General features: G+C 43.9%; 1 protein-coding gene across 5 annotated transcripts in view; it reads right to left on the minus strand.

The window, feature by feature from the left end:
- sulf1 (sulfatase 1) overlaps positions 1-15,818 on the minus strand; it is a 120,254-nt gene extending 104,436 nt beyond the window's left edge. For all 5 annotated transcript variants that reach the window (XM_042067329.1, XM_042067326.1, XM_042067330.1 and 2 more), the window contains exon 1: positions 15,671-15,818. The gene's annotated coding sequence lies outside the window, so the exon portion shown is untranslated. The remainder of the gene's footprint in view (positions 1-15,670) is intronic.
- Between the last annotated feature and the right edge of the window lie 3,163 nt (positions 15,819-18,981).

An 18,981-nucleotide genomic window follows, 5' to 3' on the forward strand; every position in this document is an offset into this window, starting at 1 on the left:
AGGGCAGCTGAGGTGTGGCGATGATAGGCAAGTAGGATCGCTGTCCAAATGAATTCAAAAGGGCTACGGTTTCAGATTTTTCCACTCTGGGACCAGGTTTCAAAAAAGTGCAGTTTTGGGCAGTGCGTTTACAGGATTCGTTTGGACGCTCGGCCAAGACGAAGCAAAACCTCTGCGTTTAACCCAAAAAGCGTCTCCGTGTGGACGGGCCCCAAGTGACCTCCTGAATAGGGCTGGTAATTGATGGCGCATCTTTTCACCCTTTGATCTAGTGGCACAATATCCACCAGCCCCCACTATTTCCTAATATCAGATTGTTTGAGTGTCATTTCCCTGAAAGGCTAAACCACAGTCTAAACAGTAATCATCGCTTCAAGATGAGCCAGCCCTTGTCTGTTATGGGAAGCCACAGATCTTTTTTCCTCATTTATTCACAATGGTCCTTGTTGCCTTGTAGGGGAATAGTTTAATATGTGCTTCCTGCTGCCATTGAGATGAACCGGTCTGTCCCTCTCTCTGTGTGTGTGTGTGTGTGTGAGTGTGTATATGGTCCAGATTTGTAAAAATAGCCAAATCCACTCATCTCTTCTCCCACACCCTTCTCGAGAGCTTCCTCTCCAGAAAGTCTTTAAGATGTATAATAGACATTCCGTCCCGGCTGAGCGATCTATTAGACAGGGTCCTGTGTCCTCATCAGCAGTGTCCTGCTTTACACTGAACAGACAGCCTACTGGACTCACTATCTCTCCGGCCCTTACACACACACACACACACACACTCCATCTGTGTCTCCTTAGTCATCACTCATTCAGCTGCAACAAAGTGAACATTTCTCCACTGGCTTGTCACCACACACACACACACACACACACACACACACACACACACACACATTCACACATCATGTAAACAAATTGGCTCACACTACAGGCGGATGAAATCCTCCCCGTTTCCTCTGCACCTGCGCTCTCAGGAAATGCAGGGGCGTCTGTACTTACTTTAATTCCTCCAGCCAAAAACATACTCATCATTCCTCAACTCGCCCCTATCCCTGCTCCCTCTCTGTCCATGTCTAATTTGTTCCCTTTTGGGGCCCGTTCATTCTCTTCTCCCCTTTACTTGTTCCCAACGTTCTCCGCTGCAACCATGTCGATTCCTCATACATCTCCCGGTTGCTCCCAGTTACCACCTGTCTCTCTTCAAAGTTTTTTTACAACAGTTCTCTTCGCCTTTGCCCTTTCACCTCCTCTTTAACTTGGCTCATCTCTTAAACCATCTCCACCTCATTCTCTTCTCTCTCTCTCTCTCTCTCTCTGGGCCAACAGGTTCCTCCATCTGCTGACCATCTGGGCTGGGAGAGCGAACCCCCTGGAGGATCGCCGGCCGGCTCACGCGGTCCGCTCCTGCCTGCAGAGCTGGCGCTGTGGCTTCTCATTAGACAATGACACCCTATTAAGCAGCCTTGGAAAATCAGACTCCAATTCAGCTGAGAAAAAGAGCAACTACTGCAGAATGATGAGTGATAATGTATCGGTTTATTTACTTCAGAGAGAAATACTATGTGGTAAGCCAAAGTCAGTATTGATTAAAGGCATAAAATATGTTTCCTTTGAAATGTGTGAATGTATTCGTGTTTGTGTGTGTGTGTGTGTGTGTGTGTGTGTCTATATGTGTACATGTGTGAGTGTGTGAGACTGGATGGTCATGTCCATGTATATATTCTGGTGGGGGTTTTCGGTGTTGAGGTTTTTGACAAATGTTGACATAGAGGGAGGCCGGTGAGTGACGGCTGGCGTTGAGTTCTCTCCTTCCGACACGCCGTCCTGTCAGTCAGCTGATTCTGTTACCCCCCTACCACCACCACCACTCTTGCCCCCCCATAATTTTCCCCCACACAGTCCCTCCCCCCTTCTTCCCGCCCAGCTCTCCCGTTTGCTTAACCCTGCGTCAAAACCATCTTCTCCCTGCACCTTTAAAAGGTTTAATGCGGATGTTTTTTTGGTCAAAGATGAAAACGCTTAGACTAATGATGAACCAGATAGGGTGATGCGGAAGGACAGAGAAACAATAAAGTTTCTGCACATTTCCGTCATTTCTTTTCATCTTGGTTCTTTATTTCATTTACTTTTAATGTGTTCAAATGCAGCTCTCATGGATCATGAAACGCACACCATCCGATCTGGCTTGAATGCAGAGGCTGCAATTTGATTTCACTGTGGTTAGTACTGCATGACAGGGGCAAGGGTTTTGTTTTGTTTTGGTAACTAAAACGACACATTTCCCCTCTAATGAGACCCTCAGCATCTCCAGCGGGAGTGTTCTCCGCTGTGCCATCGGCATTCGTCCCCGTTCGCCTGTCTGGCAGTGTGAATTTACAGACACAGAACTCATAATAGCAAAAGAGGGCCCTTTCATGTGTGCAATCAAAGCCATATACTACACATGTTCTCAGTCTCTCTGTGCTTTTTGTAAGGGATTTGTCATACTCTGTCATATGGATGCACTCTGATTGGACAGCGATATTCCCAAAGGCATATGACTGGAGCTGACAGTGACGGAAGGGAAGGGGATGGGGGGGCATGTGCTGCTGTTTACTTCAATGTATCAAGTCTGAATGCAAGTGTTAATGGTTGCTCTGTTTGTCATATGGTGCTCAAAGCAAACTATGTCCTAGTCATGAACAGAGACCCCCCCACACCACCACCACCAAAAAAGCAGCTGACAGACCAGCTGAGCAGGAACCCTCATCTGACTTCATGTCATGTCAGCAGAAGAGCCTTAACAATTAAAGAGTGTTATCAACTATCGGTTTATTACTGCTGTCAGTGGGAGTCCCTCCACTGAACACCATGCTTATGGGTCAGCATTCTTAAAGCGTAGTTGCCTTCTGAGCCCATGTCATTTCTACGAGGCATTTCTACACCACCCCATTTTTTTTAAAAAAAGGGAGTTACCTCCCTTTCCTTTTGTCAGTTTTGTTTAATCTCGCACCAGAAAACCCATTTCAAGCCCATAAAAAAAAAAATCACACACACGCTGTGCTGATATGACAGAGAGAGACGTGAGGTAGCCTCCAACGCCGCACCATCCCTGAAATACCCCACTGGCACCGGGCTTCTCCTCTCCCTGCACAAACATTTCCAGGCCTTCTCCAGGCGCCCTGAACTTCCCTCGGACAATACGGTGCTGTTTGCGAATCTCCCACAGCCCGGCGGATGGGGGTTGGGGGGGTCGGGTAGAGGAGCGGAGCGCCAAGGTACTCAACATCAACAGGAAAACGCCCGGCTGCTTTTACTCGCTACGCCTTTGATGTTTTACGATCCCGAGGTTCTGCTGAGAGACGACGACGTGCGGTAAAGCCTTACTCAGCTCTCCCTTCACTCCCGCACACGCACTACATCTTTGCCTTGCTCACACACACATATACACATGCATATAAACACACCCTGCACTCCCATCACTCCCTCACACCCCCCCCCACACACACACACATATAAACACCCTGAATCCCTCTCACACACACTTTCCCTCTCTCTCAAACACATTAACACACTTGGCATCCCACCCTCTTTCACATACACACATCTCTCCCTCTCTCTCTCTTCCAGTCTCTCAATCTCTCTCGCGCACACACACACACACACATTTGCACAACCTGCATCTGGCACACACACACACACGTACATGCAGTATATCACACACACACACTCATTTGCACAACCTGCATCTTGCTCACACATGCACACACACTCATTTGCACAACCTGCATCTTGCTCTCTCACACACACACACACACACACACATTTTTCCACAATCTGCATCTTGCTCACAAACACACAGTCTGTCTATCTGTCTGTCTGACCATTCCTCATCACTTGCACACATGCTTTTGGGCCTCCGTCGCTAAGCTGAGCTGAGGAAAAGGGGTCTTACGACCATCAAGTGAGGAAGTGTGAAAGTCAGATGGTGTAATGGGGCAGCATGCAGAAGGGCGCGAGACGGCAGGACAGGAAGCTGGCGCTCCTCGGTGGAAAGAGAACAAGCTGAGCGCAGTGCCATCAATGTGAATTTATTGAAAAGTAAATCAGGGCTCCAGCATGCCTTTGTCCTAAAGCCTCAGCTGTCTTAGCCATGGGTTTGAGCCAGAGCTGTGCAGGGCCTAAAGCTATTTGAGATACTTAAGTCTTAAGTTACTTAGGGTTGGAAATAAAGGACACTGAAAGAAGCGTTTAATAGCCTCTTGCATTATTAGGACAAAAACACATGGACATACAGGCAAAAATTATGAGATCATTTTTCCGCAGACAATTCTGTTTCTGATGTTTTTCCATGTCAGCTAGGACTGAACAGTCTGAAGGGCTTAATATCTAAAACTGAATAGAAAAGCATAACATGGAAACTTCATAATACATTTTTCAATTTAAACCGAGTCATTTGAATAACGTTAAAATCCCATACGGTTTTACAATACAATGTCATGTCACTAAGTGCGTAATGACACAAGATTGAGTTTCCGTCAGCGTTTTTGACACTTCTGGCATGTCTTCCGACAGCTTGGCCCAGCCAGGCTGAACCACAACAGGCTTTCAGCATGACTACAAACCCTACAGACGGAATGAATGCATTGTTCATCAAACAAACCGCAAAAGGAAAAGAGAAAGGCCTAATATAATTCCAATCACAGTCTCTCTTTCCCTTTCTCTCACTGCGTAATTGGAATGATACAGCCAACACACGCACACACCCGGCAGGAACATCAGCAAGTCAAACGGTTGACCTCAGCCTCATTCATTGACATCCCATTCGCCTTAATTCCGGGGACGTTCTAAAGGGTCATCCCTTAAATGAGATTCCTCTTGTTCGTTCCGCTTAACCGGGCCATGGGAGAGAAGTCAGTCACCGCGGTTTGGCCCTTTGCTGTCCTCATCCATTCTCACGGGCCGAGACGTGGGCAAACAAGCCGCATTCATAGCCTAGCAACTCCCCTGGGCTTCCTCCGACACAGGGACAGCTCCGCAATTCACAACGACTTTCACCCCCGTTTCCAGAAAAATACCAGAAAATAGCAAATTGGTTCTCTGAAAACAGCCACCAGCTCCTGGCCTGTCGTAATGGAGGCAGCCGGGCTGCGCTGGTTTACACAACAGCAACCAGTCAGATGGAAATCATCTTTCGGGGATGCCATTCACATTAAGGGCTTGTTTTCTGAGAAAGTGTCTGGATGTCAGGCCATTAGAAGAAAGGCAAGTGAAGGCAGCAGTGTTGGGGCATCTGGTAATCATTGGCTTAAAATAAACAGAGGCACTCCAGAAAGGTCAGGCGTGTTTAGTGTGGCACGGGCAGGCAAAAAACATCATAATGAACATCTTGAGTCAAGCATACTGTATGCGAATGAATGAGATGACGAATGGTGTTTGTTCATGCTGGATGTCAGAATTGCGGTCGTTGGTCCAACATTGTAAATACGGTGAGGGGAAACTGGAGAATGTGAATGGTATTGCCATCATTATCATGAAAGTCAGGAAAGGTGTCCCAAATCTGACAAGACCAATTTAACAAAGGATGACATTTTGCTTTGCCTGAGTCTTTGAATCATTTACCCTAACCACCACCCCCCACCCCACATCAGCTTGCTGAAGAATTCTTCTAAGTGAATCCCATGGGAAACTGAAGATGGCCAAGCTGAAGTACTGTGCAAGGATGGGTTGAGCAAATATCGCCTTTGTGCAGCCATCTCCAAGCTTCTGTTGTCCGTTGACAGGCAATGCATGGTGGGAAGGGAAGCTCCCTGAAAAACAGCAGCGTTCCAGCAGCTGCTTCGTGTTTACCCTTCGTCTCTGAGCTTAGGTATCAATTAGACAGAGAGAAAAAAGAAAGAAAGAAAGAAAGAAAGAGAGAGAGAAGAGTATGAGGGAGACATAAGCACAGAAGTGACACAAACATGTAATGAAAGGAAAAAAGGAAGGAGAGGCAATAAGAGACAGAGAGAAGAGAGAATGATAAGAGAGAAGGAAAGACACACAGAGAGGAAAAAAAGAAGAAAAAGGAAGATGAAGAGACTATTAGAGAAAGAGGAACAGTAAAGGAGAGGGGAAATTAGTGAGAACATGAGGCAGAGTGAGTGAGTGAGAGAACATGAGAGAGAAAGAGAAACAGACAGACGGAGAAATCGCCTCCAGAGAATGTAATCAGCAGTGCTCACGTTTCAAATTAAAACCTTTGCATGCCAAACGTGAGAATTAAAGACACACTTTTTTTTCAGACCACAATGGCTTTCAGATGCTAGGCTTCTTTTCACCACACAGCAAGATGGGAGTACGTACGCCCAGTGACTTGTCTATAGGATTTGCATGGACTCCTGCATGTCCAAGTGATCTACTTCACTGATCCATCTTCCATCTCCAAAAATGTCTGTTTTACTGCAACATCTTTCATTTGTGACTGCAGGCATACTACCCAGACCACATTGTGAATGGGGGCTGTTTGTTTTAATGCTAGCAGGACCAATGGGATTCACAGACTGTCTCCACCCTATTATTGCCTCCCATCTCATTTTCCTGTCGGTCATTTAAGCAATTGGCAACAGTCTGTGACCCCCTTGCCTACAAAGTGAAAACCCACATACAAATCCCACACACAAATCTACATGAGCGGCACAGTTAATGAATGAGGTTAAACCAAAGTTTTGTCCAGGCTACTGGGCCCTTTAGTAAGGGAAAAAACACCAATTGGATAGACGGACAACTCAGACTGCCATCGACATGTGTTGGCATCAATCAGGGACATGGAGGTCTGCGACCCCTGACCTCTGACCCAGAGCTTAGAGGCCACAAGTTATCATGAGCTCATTTGACCATCCATCTGACAGTTCATTCACTCGGAGGAAACCGAGGGAATTTGTGCAGTCTTGCAAACAGGAGGAGGATGCCTTCACTTGGATACGTAAGCCACAAAGTTAGCTGTTAGGTTAACTAGGGTAATGCCATGGCAGTGCTAGGCTATGAGATCTAGTGAAGGGGTCTATTGGATGGTCACAGGATTTCCTGTATTTACTTACTTTTATGTATGTGAGATATATGTGTGTATGTGAGTTTGTTGTGTTATTTCTGTAAAAGCTAAAATTTCCCTCAGGAGGAATAAAGTATCTTTCTATCTATCTATCTATCTGTAAGTTGTGCCAACTACAGTAGAAATAGATACAGACCACATATGATATGTGATGCATATGAACCTTATCGTTCACATTTACCGGTAGTCGGTGTTGCACACTTCACATCTGATAACATTTCTGCACTTTTTTTCATTTGTGACTGCAAAGGCAAAAGTACCTTGTTTACATCTATTTCATGATTAAAAATCGGAAAAAGTGACACTTAAACTACGTGCTGAAAAGCAGATATACTGAAAAATGACATCCCGTGTAGCACAATGCAAACAATATGTGTATATCAAATGATCAGGACCAATATGCTGGAAGCCTTTGTAGCCAAAAGGCTGAGTTGAACTAGAGATATTTAGATTACATTTCATTCTGGCAGCCTGGGGGTTGTACAAGGCCTCTAGGAAGTACAGAAGGAGCTCTAAGCTTCGCAAACAGCTAATGATGGATGGCTTCTTCCCGTAAGAACATTAGTAAGAGTGTTGGGGCCAGAGATTTTTAATATGAGGGGGGAAAATTCCAAGATGCGTGTCATCGGAGCAACATCAAAAGCTACAGACGGAGGAGGATTTGAAAAAAAGAAGTGGAGGGAGTGCTATGTCATCTGTGCCCTCTTGTGGAAGATTGGCACAACTGAGGGTGATCTACATCCGCTAGACTATCCTCAGGAGAGTGGCAACAAGCAGGGGAAATTTCCCCACAGAGCCACATAACACACACACACACACACACACACACACAAACACACACAAACACACACCCACACGCACACATAAACAAGTACACTACCAAACACACACACAGACACTAAATCGCTCATGCTGGCAAAGAAAGGTTTCTCAGTTTTATGGAAATGTGTTGAGAAAATAAGATCAACTACAGCCCTGTGTTTTGACTGGGCTTAAATGGCTCTTTAAGTTCAGGTCCATAAATTCATTTCCAACTGTGAAGCAGCCCCTCTGCTGACATAATGGAGCCTGAGCGAGCCGACAAATTTCACTTAATTGATGAAAGGGAGACAAGCACCGAGGCTTGCACCCTACTCATTCAGATTTTTTCGGCTCACAAATAGAGAGGTGGCAAACGTATCGATGACTAACAGAACTGGATTTACGAGGCCGAGTTTTGTTCCATCCGGGCGACAAAAGGAAAGTGCTGGGGCTGTAATCGGAACCACTTGGTTTACGGCCAACGCACAGAAGTTGTGCCCTTGAATCTTCAGATGCAAGCGCCGGGCAATAAAAAAAGGTTTTATTTCAAACCTGCCATTGAGGGACTGGATAACTGCATTCTAGATTCCACTGAGGAGATGAAAACATACTATTCACAACCAAATGCAAGAGACAGACTGAATTGAACTGAATTGAATCAGACAGAATGTTCTCACCCTAAATGAAAGAGTGCCCATGAACACCACAATTATGATATTAAGGATTGAGGTTTGGAGGTCAAGACCATTGTAATCAATCAGAAACCTAAAGCAAACTCCAGAGTCTTGGGGAATTTGGTTTTCAATGAAGTTAAGTTTGAAGAAGTCTGCTAAGTCTCATGTTTATTTATAGTTGAACAGCTTACTTTCAGTGCTGTTTTCAGGTCAGTTTAAGCCCTAAATGATTGACTATAGACTGAAGAAATTGTTTCTTCATGCCTATGGTTCAAAAGGGGTTATCTAAAAAAAACCTGATGACAGTGGTTTTCCACAATTTTTTGTGCCAACTTAAAGCCTAGCAACTACTGAAAAACGTTTACAGAAAACCTCAACAGTTAACCATTCAAGCGTTGTTTGATACATTTCACTAGTCTCAAGTCAAAAATATTAGGTATACCTGTTGTCACGACAACCAAAATACAACACAATGTAATCTCAAATTCACTTTCTCAAAGGGAAACTTTTAATCACCAAAATACCATGGAGGCAGAGCTAGACCAACACACAAGAGCAAGACACTATAGAGGCATGGAAAGCCTTCCATCATAACTCATGTCCCAACTTGTGGCACTGAGACACTAACTTGTTTATGTCCACACCTACAAACAACACTTAACAATGAGGAAAGCTCCCGCCTTGTGAGGGTGAGGGACTGTGACTGTTTGACTTGTGTGTGTGTGTGTGTGTGTGTGTGTGTGTGTGTGTGTGTGTGTGTGTGTGTGTGTGTGTGTTTGAAAGAAAGAGAGTGGGCAAGAGAGTGTCTGAAGATTGGTTTGTGCTTCTGGAAGGTTCCCACCTGGCCGTGCGTCAGGCCACAGATTGTGTTTTCAGCCTTAAGTTGCAGGTTTCCAAGCGCTTTTATGAAATTTCCTCAGATTCTGAGAGGTCTCTCTCTTTCACCCTCTGTTATGTTCTAATGTTGGCTATTCACCTCTTAACCTTGACGAATAATGTTTCATAATGTTTGAGAATCCAATAGCACTTTAGGATCAATTGGCTCACTGTTGTATTAAAGAGAATTCAGCACATATGTAAACATTACACTTTCAATAATCCACTTATAAATAAATCAAAGTGGAAAGTTGAACGGTCACATGGGTGGCAACCGATGCAAGTGTCAGTTAAAGACAGCTGTTTTTGACATCCAGTCAGTCCTCATTTCATCGGGATATAAAATAGAAAATCCGGGAAACATTTGTACAGCCAGCCTCGGCTGGTTTTATGACTCATTTTTTGCAAAAATTTTGTTTGAAGCTCCACGGAGAGGACAGAGGAAAATAACCCGGTGCTGTCATAACCCTCTGAGTCACGTCACACAGACACTTCCAGGGGATTAATCCAACTCGACAACTTACCTCCGCATCCAGCTCGACCCCTACCCCCACCCCACTCCTCAATAAGGAACACTTCCTGTGTGGGTCTGACTCCCTAGTTCATCGATCACTCTCTTTCTCTCTCTCATCCACCCCTCCAAACACACAAACAAACACATACACACACACACACACACACACACACACACACACACACACACACACACTCCCAGCTCCTCTGGGCTTAGTGGGTCTTGAAACAGGGATTGGATGACCCCTTCACATCATCCTCACTAGAGAAATTGAGATCAGACTTTTGGCAGCTCTGGAGGCGTGTTGACAAAACCCAGTGTCATCTCTGAGAAGGAAGCGGTGGGAAACAGGGTTTAAGGGGTGTGGGGGAGGAGAGGGAGGTGTTGGGGGGTGGGGGAGGAGAGGGTGGGGGAGGAGAGGGAGGTGTTGGGGGGTGGGGTGGACGGACAGAGGGTCGTGTTCTGAGATCTGTAAACACTTCCCGTACAAGTCTCAAGGCCCCTATTAAAGCGTCTACTTCTGTTTCCCTCCCGGTCAGTGAAACAACGGTGAGACCCGGCTATACCCGCACTGTTCCTGAAACGGAGAGTCTCGACCCATCCCCACATTTCTGGCTGACCTCAGTTTTCCCCATCCACTCCACTCATCTCCGCATTCCCAGCGAAGCGCGGCAGCAGCAGGTGCAGTCCAGCTGCACCAGGGGACGGTCCATTGCGTTCGTTGCGTTCCTCTCACGGATGGCTGGAGACTAACGTCACCTTAGCTCACACCTTTGTTGTGCTGCACCGCTGTTATGGTTTCCGTAATCAGAACCACTTGTGGCCAGTAAACACCAGGGGTTCGCTGGGTTTTCCTGTGTCCGTCCCTCCCCACCCAAAACCCCACCAACACCACATCTAATTCCATTACCAGCATGGTGTCACCAGGAAACTCCACTCCACCGGGCAGCAGAGAACAATTACTCCCATCCTAAATTTCCCTTAACCTATAACATCAGTGTTTGTATACTTGATACTCGGTACACAAGGCATAGCACAGAGTGCCTCCAAGGCCTTATTTGGGGTCTCCTTTACCACTCAGAGTAAAGCTTCAATCAACACTGCTCCGCCACAGTTAACAAATAAAAAGGAAAACTCGTGTCAACCTGTTCTCCTTTGGGATGCATTCTTCCTGAATGATGTCCCTTCCTTCTGACTGACCACATTCCCCCAGAGATGAGCAACTGGGAAAAGAGGCAAAAGCCCCATAAAAGGGTATGAATATGAATGCAGCCAAGACCTCGTTGATTCCAATTAGGATTATGCCAACGAGTATTTATGATGCATTGTGTAGCTCTCTGATCTTGTTTTCTTAGTCACGCCAGATCAAGCAAAGGAATAAACAGTGATGCTTTTGTGTGTAACATCTGGTAAGGACTCCTACAGTCGCCCGAGGGATTGGCATGCAACATCACCATGTCCAGCAAGTACGACAAGAGACCTTATTAAATCAACAATCTCCCCGCAAACAACAGCAATCCTTTTGAGCTGGAAATGTTTTATCTAAGACTGATAAAAGTGTCAAGAATAATAGGCCATGGGATAGATAGCAAACAGACTCTGCAGTGTGTTCCGAGTCAAAGAAGGGCGGGGGGGGGGGGGGGGTGCAAGAAGAGAAGGAAATGAGTGGATGTTAAGATGCTGAAAAATACTGAACTCAATTCAAAGGGACTGAACTCATGCAGAGAAATGAATGAAGTCAATTCATAAAAAGTGAGTGAGCTTAAGAAAATGAATATTTGTGTCTGTGTATGTGTGAGTGTGTCTATGCATGTTTGTGTGAGTGTGAGTATGTGTTTGACAGAGAAAAAGAGTGAGAGAGAGAGAGAGAGAGAGAGAGAGAGAGAGAGAGAGAGAGAGAGAGAGGTGACCATTTTTGGCTTCTTTTACTCTTTACTCATTTTCCCTTCATTCTTTCTGGCTCCTACCTTTTTGAGAAATGGTGACAGTCATAAAAACCTCCTAGAGCTGGCAACAAATTTAAATGAAACAGTGTGAGTGCACGTAATAAATATGATTTAAATAAAAACCCATATGTGGCCTTTTCACAAAAATACACTGCAACTCGACACAGTCTGTAAACGAATAGGACACCAAATGACTATCTGGCATCGTGAACCAAAAACACAGGATCACAGGATCGATACAGGGTGTGAAATAAAACCAGACATATTCATTACAGCAGAGGTATTAGACGCAGTTGCCCTGAGGGCTTGTGCGCTCTGTGTGTGTGTGTGTGTGTGTGTGTGTGTGTGTGTGTGTGTGTGTGTGTGTGTGTGTGTGTGTGAGAGAGAGAGAGAAAGAGAGAGAGAGAGTTAGAGTTAGAATGCCATCCATCATCAGGTCTCTGTGTTTTACAATAGGTATAAATATCAGCACATTAGCCCATGCCTTGCGTTATTGCCATAATATTTTGTTTTATGCCTCTCCAGACGGACTTGGGAAGAGAATAGAGGCGTACTGCAAAGGAAAACAGTTCAGAGAGACAGTGTGCCATGAAAGCTACCTCAGATCTTGTTACCCTTTAAAAATATAATAACAATAATAACTGACTGATGGCTTCTGGACCCAAGAGGAGCAAACGGAGATCAACCCAGAAACATGCCGACTGGAAGAGAGCTGGCAGGGGAGACTCCATATTTGGGCCAGATCCGGGCCAGGTGTGTTCCAGAGCCCCAGCTGCATTCTGGGATGTGGAGTTCAGCGAGCATGTTTACTACCGATCACTGATCACAGACACTCTGACACTCACTTTAAAAAATATATGAAGAAGAATTCATGCGGACTTAGGACAACCATGGTGTGAAGAGAATCCGACTCTACTTAGACTAAACTATGCAATTATGAGAAGACTGGACATGCGTCACTTTGATTGGCTGTTACTACCTGAGGAATTGTGGGGTGTCAACGGTCACGTAAAGGATGCTTCAGTGCATCCTTCACTAAAGGGGATTTGAAAGGAAACATCGAAGAACCTTTCCTAAGTCATTTTACTCCGAGTGCAACCCTACTCTTTATACCAATCAGAATGGAAAGCCACCAATACAATACAAGATCCTATTTTTATAAAAGCAACCAGAAGATAGTGACTTATGGTGGACTTATGGTGAAAAGATTTAACGGCCACTCTGCTACCACTTATTACTGATGGTTCCGATTCGGTTCTCTTCAGTAATATGAACTATATTAATGCATGCTCTAGAAATCCACCATCTGTCAGAGCCTGAATACAACCTAACTGAACACACTTCTTGTGGTTTATCAAGCCCTCTGGAAGTCTCTCATTTTTGCAGTTAAAAACAGGTGTGTCTGGTTTTGGTTGTAACCGAACCTTACAAAAAGTCATCAACCCCTGGGTTGGGTCGCCGTACCCGTGCATTTCAGAAACAATAGAGGTGTGGGGTGAGCCATCAGCTAGGAGAGCTGCAGGGGAACGCTCACCTTCCCTGGCCTCCTGACCGTACGCTGCACCATAAACTGGACCGGTTTGGACCCCTGCTCTGTGGTTTCACACCAAACAATCCCACACACACACACATATTACATCCACAACGCTAAAAAGCACACACAGCATCATCATGTGTACATCGGCACACAAACACATCGTAGTCACACTCACACTCAGATATGCTGATAAACACACTAACACACAGGCATGCGAACACACATACCTGTGCCTCGAACACACAGACGGTTGTCAAATGTCCGATCCAAGAGGCAGAGATTGACGGACCTCACAGGATAGCGAGAAGAGCCCGAGTCGGGCTGGGTTTCGCTGCACTCTGTGTGACCTCTATCTGACCAGGAATGAAAGGGCAAAATGCCAAGAGCATTCATACCCTCACTGGCCTATCAGTGGAGTAGAGGAGGACTGAGGACAAGAAGACAAGTCCACTAATTTCACTGGACTGAACTAGAGAGTGAGTTTCATGCTTTTATGAGGAGAAACCCGTCAAAACTCATACACTTACATCTGTAATGACTTAAGGGGTCTCAGAAGAATTACTGTGCTCGATTGAAAATAAATAAAACTGTGGAAAACAGTTTTAGGCAAAAACAACCTCTTGGGACCCCACCAAAGTGTCCACACTGGTAAAGTATTTGAGTGTGTGGAAAATATTAGCGTATTTATTACAAACAAATTTTTATGATGATGAATATTACTGCCCTGTGTAAAATGGCCACTAGTCATAGGGAAGACATTTTTCCCAACAAAAAAAAACTGAGTGCACAGGACATTGTAAACCAGATAAGGAATGCTTTGGTCTAACACCGTCTTAAGCTAGATAGAGAAAGGCCAGTCTTAAATCTTAATGAGCATTCAAGCAGCGATGACCGAACACTCATTCAAACCGTATGTGAAATAGGGCCAGGCACGGGAACTCAGTGGCCTTGAGTTAACCTAACCACTGAACGTATGATGGCCAACAGCTTGGCATCAAAGATTCTCAGAAAACAACCTGGAAGACATCAGGGAAGGTCTCAATCTCAACTGTTCAATGCCTCACTTAAGGGAAGAGGAGAGATAGACTTCTCTGCATAGTCTGTCTGCCTCTTCACCCCCTCCATGTTTGGATACTGTCTGTCCACTAGCCACTTTTACCACTGTCTTTATGCCTCACTGTTTGCGTGCTATATTAGCACATTAGCACATATGCATAACCCCCCCCCCCCCCCCCTCCATGCCACAGCCGAACTGTGGCCACACTTATACATTTTCTTTTAATAGTTAAATATATAGATATATAGACTTTACTTTACTTTATTTCTGCATTGTTGCACAGTTGGACTCACTCATTTGCACTATCACCATGACCTCTATCACCATTGCACTACCAACATGACACTCATTCACACAGAGCACCTTACCATACCTTACTATGCACGGAGAATCACAGGCTCAGTCCCTGCCTCAGACATTGCAAGCGCCTCTGATTGATTAATCACCACTATGTGGATACTGTTTTTAGAATTGATTTAGATTAAGAGTTAGTATAATTTGTATTTTAGTATATTTAGCACATTCGTTATCTTCTACTGCCCTTATGGCTTAGCTGTGTTTTTATATTATATACTTTAATTACTCTTTCTGCTGTTAAAGAATGTGTTTGTGTTGTCTGTATGCTGCTGAGACCTTGAATTTCCCCTGGGGATCAATAAAGTATCTATCAATCTATCTAATCACAACAGGAGGAATAGCAGTCCCCTAGGAGATGTAAGATGTATGAAGCCCAGTATCAAAGCTGCTGTCTATCAACTTGGATCTGGCCTGGTTACGGGCCAAATCTGCCATGGATTTAGTGAATGTGTGCCAGACCAGGGTTAGTTCAGACTCAGAGCTATCTCTTATCTGGGGCTAGGCCATGGTACAGTGCTGCCTTCATTCAAGCAAATCTCCATGCCATTCAGCAAATGAAATCTGATATGAAAAGTTCACAAATATCCATATTTAGTTATGAGAATGAAGGGGAAATGCTTTGGCAGTACATTTCAACAGTCCACATCTAGGCATCGCTGTGACAAAGTACATGGTATTTCAAATCTATGATTACATTGGGAAAGCGCCTGTGCAGCAATGTCTAAAACAGTATTTAGCATGACCTCTGGCTAGCACTCAACAAAAATATGATCTCAAATCCCACAATATCTGTAAAATTATATTTTTCATGGTCTTGAGATCAACAGTAGCCTACCTTACCTTATGGCATGACTTTCCCTGACGCAACTCCGTTAATGCGATTCAGCGTTCTGTCCAGGTTAGCCTCCAGAATCAAAGCATGAAAGGCTGGGTTTGGCAGCAATAAGAGGCTGATCCCCTGACAGATGGGACCAATTAATGTAATCAGATGGGCAATTAGCTCAATAAAGATCCAACATTAGCCTGACAGAGATCACTTTAAGCAGGCCACAGCAGCTTATCAGATTAGCCGATATCGCCATTCAGACAGATAGGCCCTGGATAGGGGTGTAGGTTTGTCCTGTGCTGATTGAATGATTGACAGGTGGAGTAGGTGAACAGGGAATCGTTAGCCTATCAGTTGGTGTAAATATTTCTGTAGCTGTTTCCTGATGCGCATTTGCCTTTAGCTAATCCAGAGACTTTCTAATGAGGAGACACAGCACTCAAAAAATCCTCCATAGAAATGCATGGAGTTTGTTTGTAACGCCAATAGATAGATAGATAGATAGATAGATACTTACTTATATATATATATATATATATATATATATATATATATATTACATATTTATATATATATATATATATATATATATATATATATATATATATATATATATATATATATATATTACATATTTATAATATGACCGTTGTCTACACATATCCCACCCCTTCCTCGGCAAAACGTCGACATGTGAATACATTGAGCCAATCATGTGGTGTGATGTGAATACATTGAGCCAATTATATGGTGTGTTGTGAAGACATCGTGCCAATCATGTGTTGTGAACTCACCGCTGGAGCAAGATTGGTGTCGTGAAGCCTTTGCGCAGGTAACCTGACCCTAGCCAGATGAATGTCGTTCCGTTTAGCTCCGCCTAGCTTCACTCACATCCATCTGGGACCTACGACGGAGTATTAGGGCCACACATGAAGAGAAAAAATATTTTTGCCATGGCGAGATTAAACTCGACATGTTGACTTTAAAGTCGACATGTCGACATTAAACTCGACATTTCGAGAATAAAGTTGAAATTTAATGTCGACTTTAATCTCGACGTGTCGACTTTAAAGTCGCCATGTCGACATTAAACTCGACATTTCGAGAATAAAGTTGAAATATCAATTTCTACTTTAATCTCGACGTGTCGACTTTAAAGTCGACATGCTGACATTAAACTCGCAATAGGCCCTACTGTTTAAACATAGCCTCACAGTTTAAGCTATGTAGCCTACACTAATACACAATATGTTACATGAAAAATGGGCTTCAAATAGGTGTTATTTCAGATAGATTGCAGATATTCAGATAGATTGCGTCTTGTCTGTTAACTATCATTGCCGTCATCGTGAAGTCTGTCTCGCGGTTATGGAAATACTATGCCGTTTAGGCTAAATAGCTAGAAAAATATATGTATCCAATGATATAATGTTTCTATACAAAATGTTATTTCACTCTGTTTTACGTGGTTAAGGCTACTGCACATCCAAATAACTGCCCTTGATGACCCACGGGCGTCACTCTCCATAGGATAACATGGCAAAACTCATTTTTCTAAAACTGCTTTTCCATGTCTCACTTGCAATACGTAGCCTATAGGAGGCTAGAAACACAGGTAGGCCTATAGCTTAAGCATATATACTATTTTGATCCCGTGAGAGAATATGTGTGCATGCACTTCATTTATGCACTTTGTGTGCATATGTGTGCAAGTAGGCTACTAGCCTACATGGGGTGGTCGGGAGGACAGCTTCATTCGTCCCTCCATAGACATTCAGTAATGGGCTGTTTTGCGTCCATTACAAACAAGCAACGTGAAAGTCTAGGATTGGGGAGAGCGCCTAGTATGCCTCTAGTGCATAAGCATGAAGTTGAACATTCAGATGCAACAACTAAATGTTTAGAACAACACTTTAATAATAGGCCTACAATAAATAAATAAACCGCTATGACCTTTAGGCTACTTTTGACCATCGCATTTATCGCCTGTAACTCCGTGATAAGGACCTAACAGCAAAGTATTTGGCTGAGCAACGTAGGTTAATATGTTCTATGTTTTGTCCACATGATATAGGCTTATGTCTAATCATTGTTGCACTCGAACACTCTGAATCATTGTTGCACTTGTTGCATTGTTTCATTCGTCCTCCCTTTCAATCGTCCCGAGCGGTCGTTCTCTCTCCAAACTAACTTTATTCTCAAAATGTTGAGTTTAATGTCGACACGTCGAGATTAAAGTCGACATGATATTTCAACTTTATTCTCGAAATGTTGAGTTTAATGTCGACATGGCGACATTAAAGTCGATACGTCAAGATTAAAGTCGATATTACATTTCAACTTTATTCTCGAAATGTCGAGTTTAATGTTGACATGGCGACTTTAAAGTCGACATGTTGAGTTTAATCTCGTCATGGCAAAAATATTTTTTTCCTTCATGTGTGGCCCTAATACTCCGTCGTAGGGACCTCTTCCATAGAGCTGGTAAGTCCCGCCCTTTCCGCTGGACCTCTAGATTGAAAAATCTTCAATGCAAGTGAATGTGAGAAAATAATTATTTTCTGGTCCCGTTTGATTTGTGCCATGAATGTGAACATATGTCGTCTGTGAATTTTTAATATAATTTTTCATGTTACGAGTTTGACAGTATATTATATGATTCTTCGGCTATCAGTTGTGGAAAAGACATAACGAGAAAGACTACATGTCGCCTGTGACGTGAGCTAGCTCTAATCGCTAACATTAACTGAGATGCTAGTTTTTGTAACGGCAGGAATAAACACACATGGTAACAAAAATATTTGAAACATGTCTAGCTTCACTCAACACATTAACACTACGATACAGTGTGATTGTAAAGTTGTATGGTTCACTGTGTTCAAAGTCGATCTTAATAACCCTCTACATCTCGACCAACTGATGGTTGTTATGGGAAACTAGTGATCTGTCGTCTAGCGGAAAGTTGTAGTCCACAAAGTGCTCTCACACAAAGTTTAACCGCATCAAACTTCTACCCGCTCAATTGTAGCATTCTTTACACGAAATTTTATATTAAAAATTCACAGACAACGTATGTTCACATTCATGGCACAAATCAAACGGGACCAGAAAATAATTATTTTCTCACATTCACTTGCATTGACGATTTTTCAATCTAGAGGTCCAGCGGAAAGGGCGGGACTTACCAGCTCTATTGAGAGTGATTTCTCCAACCAACTTTATGGTTTAGCCAATCAGGACGCAGGGCGGGAGTTTCATAGATGTGACATAGCGTAGAAGCGACTGTGAGTCTGTTATTAGCGTCACGGGTTGGCTTCGATGTGAG

This window comes from Alosa sapidissima, chromosome 17 (genome assembly GCF_018492685.1).
Source record: "Alosa sapidissima isolate fAloSap1 chromosome 17, fAloSap1.pri, whole genome shotgun sequence".
Taxonomy (NCBI): domain Eukaryota; kingdom Metazoa; phylum Chordata; class Actinopteri; order Clupeiformes; family Clupeidae; genus Alosa; species Alosa sapidissima.